This window comes from Castor canadensis, chromosome 7 (genome assembly GCF_047511655.1).
Source record: "Castor canadensis chromosome 7, mCasCan1.hap1v2, whole genome shotgun sequence".
Lineage (NCBI taxonomy): Eukaryota > Metazoa > Chordata > Mammalia > Rodentia > Castoridae > Castor > Castor canadensis.
The window spans coordinates 98,382,103-98,392,781 of NC_133392.1; positions in this window are offsets into that span (position 1 = coordinate 98,382,103).

Here is a 10,679-nt window from a genome sequence, read left to right on the forward strand (position 1 = left end):
GTGTGCTCTCACTTTTATCATGTGTACAAAGTCCAATCCGATTGTTGTGTTTGCCCTTGATCTAATGTCCACATAAGATGGAGAACATACGATTTTGGGTCTTTTGGGCCAGGCTAACCTCACTCAGAATGATGTTCTCCAATTCCATCCATTTACCAGCGAATGATAACATTTCATTCTACTTCATGGCTGCATAAATTTCCATTGTGTATAGATACCACATTTTCTTAATCCATTCGTCAGTGCTGGGGCATCTTGGCTGTTTCCATAACTTGGCTATTGTGAATAGTGCCGCAGTAAACATGGTATGCAGGTGCCTCTGGAGTAACCTGTGTCACAGTCTTTTGGGTATATCCCCAAGAGTGGTATTGCTGGATCAAATGGTTGCTCAATGTCTAGCTTTTTAGGTAGCCTCCAATTTTTTTTCCAGAGTGGTTGTACTAGTTTACATTCCCACCAACAGTGTAAGAGGGTTCCTTTTTCCCCGCATCCTCGCCACCACCTGTTGTTGGTGGTGTTGCTGATGATGGCTATTCTAACAGGGGTAGGTGGAATCTTAGCATGGTTTTAATTTGCATTTCCTTTATTGCTAGAGATGGTGAGCATTTTTTCATGTGTTTTTTGGCCATTTGAATTTCTTCTTTTGAGAAAGTTCTATTTAGTTCACTTGCCCATTTCTTTAGTTTTGGGAGAATTTAGTTTTTTAAGTTCCCTATATATTCTGGTTATCAGTCCTTTGTCTGATGTATAGTTGGCAAATATTTTCTCCCAATCTGTGGGTATTCTCTTCAGTTTAGAGACCATTTCTTTTGATGAACAGAAGCTTTTTAGTTTTATGAGGTCCCATTTATCTATGCTATTTCTTAGTTGCTGTGCTGCTGGAGTTTCGTTGAGAAAGTTCTTACCTATACCTACTAATTCCGGAGTATTTCCTACTCTTTCCTGTATCAACTTTAGAGTTTGTGGTCTGATATTAAGATCCTTGATCCATTTTGAGTTAATCTTGGTATAGGGTGATATACATGGATCTAGTTTCAGTTTTTTGCAGACTGCTAACCAGTTTTCCCAGCAGTTTTTGTTGAAGAGGCTGCTATTTCTCCATTGTATATTTTCAGCTCCTTTGTCAAAGACAAGTTGGTTATAGTTGTGTGGCTTCATATCTGGGTCCTCTATTCTGTTCCACTGGTCTTCATGTCTGTTTTTGTGCGAGTACCATGCTGTTTTTATTGCTACTGCTTTGTAATATAGTTTTAAGTCAGGTATTGTGATACCTCCTGCATTGTTCTTTTGACTGAGTATTGCCTTGGCTATTCGTGGCTTCCTGTCTTTCCATATAAATTTCATGGTAGATTTCTCGATCTCTTTAATGAATGTCATTGGAATTTTGATGGGAATTGCATTAAACATGTAGATTACTTTAGAGAGTATCGACATTTTTACTATGTTGATTCTACCAATCCATGAGCATGGGAGATCTCTCCACTTTCTATAGTCTTCCTCAATCTCTTTCTTCAGAAGTTTATAGTTTTCCTTGTAGAGGTCTTTCACATCTTTTGTTAGGTTTACACCTAGGTATTTGATTTTTTTTGAGGCTATTGTAAATGGAATTGTTTTCATACATTCTTTTTCAGTTTGCTCATTATTAGTATATAGAAATGCTAATGATTTTTCTATGTTGATTTTATATCCTGCTACCTTGCTATAGCTATTGATGATGTCTAGAAGCTTCTGAGTAGAGTTTTTTGGGTCTTTAAGGTATAGGATCATGTCATCTGCAAATAGGGACATTTGGACAGTTTCTTTACCTATTTGTATTCCTTTTATTCCTTCTTCTTGCCTAATTGCTCTGGCTAGGAATTCCAGTACTATGTTGAATAGGATAGGAGATAGTGGGCATCCTTGTCTGGTTCCTGATTTTAGAGGGAATGGTTTCAATTTTTCTCCATTAAGTATAATGCTGGCTGTAGGTTTGTCATATATAGCTTTTATAATGTTGAGGTACTTTCCTTCTATTCCTAGTTTTCTTAGAGCTTTTATCATGAAATGGTGTTGGATCTTATCAAAGGCTTTTTCTGCATCTATTGAGATGATCAAGTGGTTTTTGTCTTTGTTTCTATTAATGTGGTTTATTACGTTTATTGATTTTCGTATGTTGAATCACCCCTGCATCCCTGGGATGAAGCCTACTTGGTCGTGGTGAATAATCTTTTTGATGTGATGTTGAATTCGGCTTGCCATTATTTTGTTGAGGATTTTTGCATCAATGTTCATTAAGGAGATTGGCCTATAGTTCTCCTTTTTGGAGGTGTCTTTACCTGGTTTTGGGATAAGTGTAATACTGGCTTCATAAAATGTGTTTGGCAGTTTTCCTTCTCTTTCTATTACGTGGAACAGTTTAAGGAGGGTTGGTATCAGTTCTTCTTTAAAGGTCTGATAGAATTCAGCAGAGAATCCATGAGGTCCTGGACTTTTCTTTTGGGGGAGACTCTTGATTGCTGCTTCAATTTCATTTTGTGTTATAGATCTATTCAGGTGATTAATTTCCTCTTGGTTCAGTTTTGGATGATCATATGTATCTAGAAATCTGTCCATTTCTTTTAGATTTTCAAATTTATTTGAATATAGGTTCTCAAAGTAGTCTCTGATGATTTCCTGGACATCCATGGTGTTTGTTGTTATCTCCCCTTTTGCATTCCTGATTCTACTAATTTGGGTTTTTTCTCTCCTCATTTTAGTCAGGTTTGCCAGGGGTCTATCGATCTTGTTTATTTTTTCAAAGAACCAAATTTTTGTTTCATTAATTCTTTGTATGGTTTTTCTGATTTCTATTTTGTTGATTTCAGCTCTTATTTTTATTATTTCTCTCCTTCTATTTGTTTTGGGATATGCTTGTTCTTGTTTTTCTAGGAGTTTGAGATGTATCATTAGGTCATTGATTTGGGATCTTTCAATCTTTTTAATATATGCACTCATGGCTATAAACTTTCCTCTCAGGACTGCCTTAGCTGTGTCCCATAGATTCCGGTAGGTTGTGTTTTCATTTTCATTGACTTGCAGGATCTTTTTAATTTCCTCTTTATTTCATCAATGATCCATTGTTCATTAAGTAATGAGTTATTTAGTTTCCAGCTGTTTGCATATTTTTTGTCTTTACTTTTGTTGTTGAGTTCTACTTTTACTGCATTGTGATCAGATAGTATGCACGGTATAATTTCTGTTTTCTTATATTTGCTGAGACTTGCTTTGTGCCCTAGGATATAATCTATTTTGGAGAAGGTTCCATGGGCTGCTGAGAAGAATGTATATTGTTTAGAAGTTGGATGAAATGTTCTGAAGACATCAACTAGGTCCATTTGATCTATTGCATATTTTAGATCTTGGATTTATGGGGATTTTTCGTTTGGATGACCTATCTATTGATGATAATGGGGTGTTAAAGTCTCCCACAACCACTGTGTTGGAGTTTATGTATGCTTTTAGGTCTTTCAGGGTATGTTTGATGAAATTGGATGCGTTGACATTGGGTGCATACAGGTTGATAATTATTATTTCCTTTTGGTCTATTTCCCCCTTTATTAGTATGGAATGTCCTTCTTTATCTCATTTGATCAATGTAGGTTTGAAGTCTACTTTGTCTGAGATAAGTATTGCTACTCCTGCCTGTTTTCAGGGGCCATTGGCTTGGTAAATCTTCTTCCATCCTTTCATCCTTAGCCTATGCTTATTTATGTCGGTGAGATGGGTGTCCTGTAAGCAACAAATTGTTGGATCTTCCTTTTTAATCCATTTCATTAAGCGGTGCCTTTTGATGGGTGAATTAAGTCCGTTAACATTAAGCATTAGTACTGATGGGTATGTGGTGATTCCTGTCATTTAGTTGTCTTGTTTGAAGGTTTGATTGCATGTACCTAAGTTGAGGTTACTCTCTACTGTCTTGCTTTTTCTGTTCCTGTGGTTTGGTGCTGCCTGTCTTTTCATGGTTAAGTTGGGTTTCACTTTCTGTGTGCAGAATCCCTTGAAGAATCCTTTGTAATGGTGGCTTTGTGGTCACATATTGTTTTAGTTTCTGCTTATCATGGAAGACTTTTATTGCTCCATCTATTTTGAATGATAGCTTTGCTGGGTAGAGTATCCTGGGGTTGAAGTTATTTTCATTCAGTGCCCGGAAGATCTTACCCCACGCTCTTCTTGCTTTTAATGTTTCTGTTGAGAAGTCTGCTGTGATTTTGATGGGTTTACCTTTGTATGTTACTTGTTTTTTCTCTCTTACAGCCTTCAATATTCTTTCCTTAGTTTCTGAACTTGTTGTTTTAATGATGATATGTCATGGGGTAGTTCTATTTTAATCTGGTCTGTTTGGTGTCCTGGAGGCCTCTTGCATCTGTATGGGTATATCTTTCTCTAGATTTGGGAAATTTTCCGTTATTATTTTGTTAAATATATTACGCATTCCCTTCACTTGCACCTCTTCTCCTTCTTCGATGCCCATGATTCTCAAGTTTGGTCTTTTGATGGAGTCAGTGAGTTCTTGCATTTTCTTTCACAGGTCTTGAGTTATTTAATTAATAGTTCTTCAGTTTTTCCTTTAATTACCATTTCATCTTCAATTTCTGAGATTCTGTCTTCTGTTTATTCTATTCTACTGGATTGGCCTTCCGTTTTGTTTTGCAGTTGTTTTTCGTTGTTTTTTCTGAGGTTTTCCATATCCTGGCTGGTTTCCTCTTTAATGTTGTCTATTTTTGTCCTGAGTTCATTTATCTGTTTATTCATCGTGTTCTCTCTTTCACTTTGGTGTTTATACAGTGCTTCTATGGTTTCCTTTATTTCTTCTTTTGCTTTTTCAAATTCTCTATTTTTGTTGTCTTGGAATTTCTTGAGTGTCTCCTGTACATTTTGGTTGACCCTATCCAGTATCATGTCTATAAAATTCTCATTGAGTACCTGTAGTATGTCTTCTTTTAAATTATTCTTGTGGGCTTCATTGGGTCCTTTGGCATAGTTTATCTTCATTTTGTTGGAGTCTGGATCTGACTTTCTGTTTTCTTCCTTCCCCTCTGATTTCTGTACTAATTTTTTGCTGTGGGGAAACTGGTTTCCCTGTTTTTTTCTGCCTTCCCTTCATTGTCTTTGGTGTTGTTACTGTCCCTGTACTGTGTGCAATTAAGTATTTTCTAGCTTGTAATAATAACCATGGTAATATTTAGAATGGAAGGGTGAGCTGAGATGGAAAGCAAGAAGTTAAAGAAATGGGAAAACAAATACACAGACTGGAGGGAGAAAACAGAGCAAGGTGTCAGACAAGAAGATTTCAAAGGTATAAACAGGGAGCTTTAGTGTACTAATCGACAGTAAGCTGAACAGACATTAGAGAGACTGATTGAAAATCAAAAAAAAAAAATAGGTAAGAATAAAAATTAAAAATAAATAAATGAAAGAAAAATCTATTTATAAAAATGTATTAAAATAAAATGAAAAAATAGAAAATTAAAAAAAACCAAAAAAACCAAAAAACCTCCAAGTTCAAATGCAGTGAAGTCTTAGTCTCCAGTCCTGGAGATGATGCCTCAGATGTTGTTCTGTAGTTGTCTCATCAAAGGGGACGCATAAAGTAGAACAAAACTACACACACACATACACACACAAAAAACCCCACCAAGTGTCCCAAGTTCAAATGCAATACAGTTTCAGTAAGTTTTTCAGCTTGCAGGTGTAATTCAGTTGTTCTCTCATCAAAGGTAGGGAGACAAAGAAAAAAAAAAGTTTGGAGACAGTTCTGAGAGTGGTATCTGCAACTGTGGCTTGCCTGCCTGCTGCTGTCAGCCTGCTGTTGCTGGAGGTGTTATTCATGCAGATCTCTGGGGTGAGCTTAGCACTCACCTTGCCCTGCAGGCTTTGTTTGCTCAGATTTCTCCTGTGCGTGAGCCTCTGCTACAAGCTTTCTCCTTTCCAAGCACTGGGAAGGGTGACACTGCACCTGCATTCTCAGGCCTGCATGTTTATTTACAGTTCATGTGGGAGGTGGGTCTTCCCCCCTCTCCTGTGCAGTTCTCTTCCCACCTCTGCTTTCATAGGCTTTCCTCCTCCTCATTACTGGGCGGTGCTGCTGCTCCTGCCAGCTGCCATGTTTGTTTACAGCTCACGTGGGAAGTGGGTCTTCCCTCCTCTCCTGTGGAGTTTTCCTCCCTCTGCCACTCTCACAAGCTTTCCCACTCCTGGTTGCTGGGTGTGTGTCCCCGCTCCCACCAGAGGCTCTCCGGCCTGCCTGGCTTGTTTATTTACAGTCCCAGGAAGGATTCCCTTCCCCCAATCTTCGGCGCTCAGTGCGCCCCACCCTCTTTCCTGCGTGTCTTATTTGTTCTTATTGCTTATTACTCAGTTTCTCTTTTTTTCTCTGGGTGGAGGTCAGTCTGTCCAGGGGGCTATGCTGCTCTGGCCCAGGCTTGTCTGTGGGAGTACCATGGTACCACAAAGCTCACCTGGTCCGTGTCTTCCCAAGACGTCTGGGCACCAGCGACTGGCAGCCCGGGGACTCTCCTGGTTTCTCTGTTTAACCTGAAGTGGAGAGTCTCTGCGCTGGTTGGAGGTGTGGAGGGGTCAAAGTTATGCCTCTTCTCCGTGATTATGCCTGCATAATGTGTCTCCAGCATCTCTCCAAGATTTCACTATAGGAGGCTCACTTTCTTCTTCCTCCCTCTAGCTGCCATCTTGGAATCCCTGGAACACAACCCTTGATGGAAAAGAATCTTATGAAGGCCAGATACGTTTCCTAGAGCAGTTGGAAGAGAAAAATGCAGCCCTCCTCTCATGAGCTGGCTCCTTAGTCCATTGGGGAGCCATCTCATGGTGGAAAGAATCATGAGAATATAAGATATATTTCTTAGAGGAGGTGAGGAGGATTAGGAGGTCCTTCTCACATGAACTGGCTTCTTGTTCCATTGAGAACACATCCCTTGGTGGAAAAAAATCTTGTGAAGCTCCACATTTGTTTCCTGGAGTACATAGAGGGAAAGGAGGCACTCTTCTCATAAACTGGCCTTTTGGATCTATTGGGGGAAAATTCCCTGGTATAAAAGAATCATTAAAGGCTCCAGATATGATTCCTGGAGGAGGAAAATGAGGCTTTCCTCTCATGAACTGGTTCCTTGGTCCTGTTGGGGACCCATCTCCTGGTGGAAAATAATCTTGAAAAGCTTTAAATATGTTTCCTGGAGGAGGTAGAGGAAAAGGAGTCTCTTTCTCATGGAGCGATTCCTTCGAACCTTTGGTGATTCATGCCCTGGTGGGAAAGAATCTTGAGATGTTCCAGATAATGTTTGCAAGAGGAGGTGGGGGAGGAAAAGGAGGCCTCTCCTCACATGCACTGGCTCCTTTGGTACATTAGTGACTCATCCACTGGTGGAAAGAATCTTGAGACACTCCAGATATGTTTCCTGGAGTAGTTAGAGGAGGAAAAGTTTCCATAGTCCATTGGAAACACATCCTTCAGTAGATGAGAATAGTGTGAGCTTCAGATATGTCTCCTGGAGGTGCTAAGAAAAAGGAGGCCCTCTTCTTATGAACTGGCTCCTTGTATCCACTGGGACTCATACTCTCATGCAAAAGAATCTTGAGATGGTCCAGATATGTTTCCTGAATTTATGGAGGAAAAGGTGGCCCCTTCTCATGAACTGGCTCATGGATCCTTTCAGGACTCATTCCCTGGTGGAAAAGAATCTTGAGAATCTCCAGATACATTTCCTGTAGGAGGTGGGAGAGGGAAAGGAGGTCCTACTCTCATGAACTGGCCCTTATTCCATTGGGAACACATCTCTTGGTAGAATAGAATCTTGAGAAACTCATGATATGTTTCCTGGAGAAGGTGGAGGAAATTGAGCCCCTCTCCACATGAACTGATTCCTTGGATCCATTGAGGTTCCATCCCCTAGTTGAACATAATATTGAGAAGCTCCGATCTGTTTCCTGGAGGAGGTGCTGGAAAAGCAAGCCCATTTCTCATGAACTGGCTCTGTGGATACTATGAGGACTCATTACTTGATGGAAAAAAAGTGTCTTCTGAAGATATAGATAAGATTCCTGGTGAAGCTGATGAAGTGGACACCTCTTGTTATGAACAAGCCCCTCGGTTTATTGAGGACTCCTTACCTGGTGGAAACAAACCTGGAGAAGCTCCAGATATGTTTCTTCTTGGAAGTGTTAGAGAAGGAGGCACTTTTCTTTTGAACTGTCTCCTTGAATCCAATATGGACCCACCCACTGGTGGAAGACAATCTTGAGAAGTTCCAGATATGTTTCCTGGAGGAGGTGGAAGAGGAAAAGAAGGCCCAACTCTCATGATCTGGCACTTTGTCCATTGGGAACACATCCCTTGGTAGAAAAGAACTTTGAGAAACTGGCTCCTTATATCCAGGAATATATATTTCCTGGAGGAGGTGGAGGAAATGGAGACCCTCTTCTCAGAACTGATTCCTTGGATCCATTGAGGCCTCATCCCCTGGTGGAACACAATATTGATAAAGCTCTAATTGTTTCCTGGAGGTGTGGGATAAAGGGCCCATTTCTCATGAAGTGGCTCCTTGAATCTATTGGTGACTCATTTCCTGGTGGAAAAGACCTTGAGATGCACCAGATATGTTTCCTAAAGGAGGTGGAGGAGGAATAGGAGGCCCTTCTCATGAACTGGCTCTTAGTCCCATTGGGAACAAATCCCATGGAGGAAAGAAATCTTGTGAAGCTCCACATATATTTCTTGAAGTACATAGAGGGAAAGGAGGCACTCTTCTCCTGAACTGGTCTTTTGGATCCACTGGGGGAAACATTCCCTGGTATAAAAGAATTGTTAGATGCTCCAGATATTTTCTGGAGGAGTTGGAGGAGGAATATGAGGAAGGCTCTTTGGATCCATTGGAGACCCATCTCCTGGTGGAAAATAATCTTGAAAAGCTTCAGATATGTTTCCTGGAGGAGGTAGAGGAAAAGGAGTCCCTTTCTTATGGAGTGGTTCCTTTGATCCTTTGGGAATTCATGCCCTGGTGGAAAAGAATCTTGAGAAGTTCTAGATATGTTTCCAAGAGGAGGTGGAGGAGGAAAAGGAGGCCTCTCCTCACATGCACTGGCTCCTTCGATCATTAGTGACTCATCCACTGGTGGAAAAGGATCTTGAGATTCTCCAGGTATGTTTCCTAGAGGAGGTAGAGGAGGAAAAGAAGTCTCTGCTCTTATAAAATGTCTCTACAGTCCATTGGGAACATATCTCTTGGTAGAAGAGAATGGTGTGAGCTTCAGATATGTTTCTTTGAGGAGGTGGAGGAAAAGGAGGCCCTCTTCTCATGAACTGGCTACTTGGTTCCTCTGGGACTCATACGCTCATGTATTAAAAAAAAATCTTGAGATGGTTTAGATATGTTTCCTGAGATATGGAGAAAAAGGAGGCCCCTTTTTCATGAACTTGCTCCTTGGGTCCATTCAGGCAGAACCCCTGATGTAAAGGAATCTTGACAAGCTCCAAATATATTTTCTGGAGGAGGGAGAAGAAGAAAATGATACCATCTTCTCATGAACTGGCTACTTGTATCCATTGGTGACACATTCCCTTATGGAAAAATAATCATTTGAAGCTCCAGATATGCTTCCTGGAAGAGGTATAGGAGGAATAAGAGGTCATCTTCTCATGAACTGGCTCCTTGGATACACTGTGGACTTATCCCTGGTGGAAAACAGTCTTGAGTAGCTACAGATATGTGTCCTGGGAGAAGGTGGAGAAAAAGGAGGTCCTCTTCTCATGAACTGGTTCCATGGATTCACTGGGACTCATCCCCTTGTGCAAAAATATCTTTAGAAGCTCCAGATATGTTTTCTAATTATATGGAAAAAAAGGATGCCCCTTTCTCATGAAGTGGCTCATGGATCCATTGGGGACTAATCTCCTGGTGGAAAATCTTGAGAAGTTCCAGATATTTTTCCTGGAGGAGGTGGAAAAGGAAAAGGAGTCCCTTCTCTCATGAATTGGCCCTTGACTCATTGGGAACACATCCTCTAGTAGAAAAGAATTTTGACAAACTCAAGATTTGTTTCCTGGAGAAGACAGAGGAAATTAAGCCCCTCTTTTAATGAACTGGCTTTTTGAATCTAATGGAAACCCATCCCCTGGTCAAACAGAATGTTGAGAAGTTCCAGATATGATACCTGGAGGAGATGGAAACATAAAAGGAGGCTCTTATGAAATGACCCTTGGTTGATTGAGAACACATTCCTTGGAAGAAACGAACTTTGATAAACTCAAGATATGTTTCCTGGAGGAGATGAAGGAAATGGAACCCCTCTTCTCATGAACTGATTCCTTTGATCCATTGTCCAAGGAATCCACCAGTCTTCATCTGCTGTTGGAACACAATTATTAGAAGTTTCAATCTGTTTCTTGGACAAGGTGGCAAAAGAGAAGGCCTGTGTCTCAGGAACTGGCCTCTTGGATCCATTGTGGACTCATCCCTGATGGAAGACAAACTTGAGAAGCTCCAGATATGTTTCTTGGAGGAGAAGGAGTAGAATACCCTCCTCTCATGAACTGTCTCCTTGTTCCATTGGGACCACCACCCTTGATAGAAAGAATCTTATGATGCTCCAGATACGTTTCCTAGAGCAGTTGGAAGAGAAAAATGTGGCCCTCCTCTCATGAACTGGCT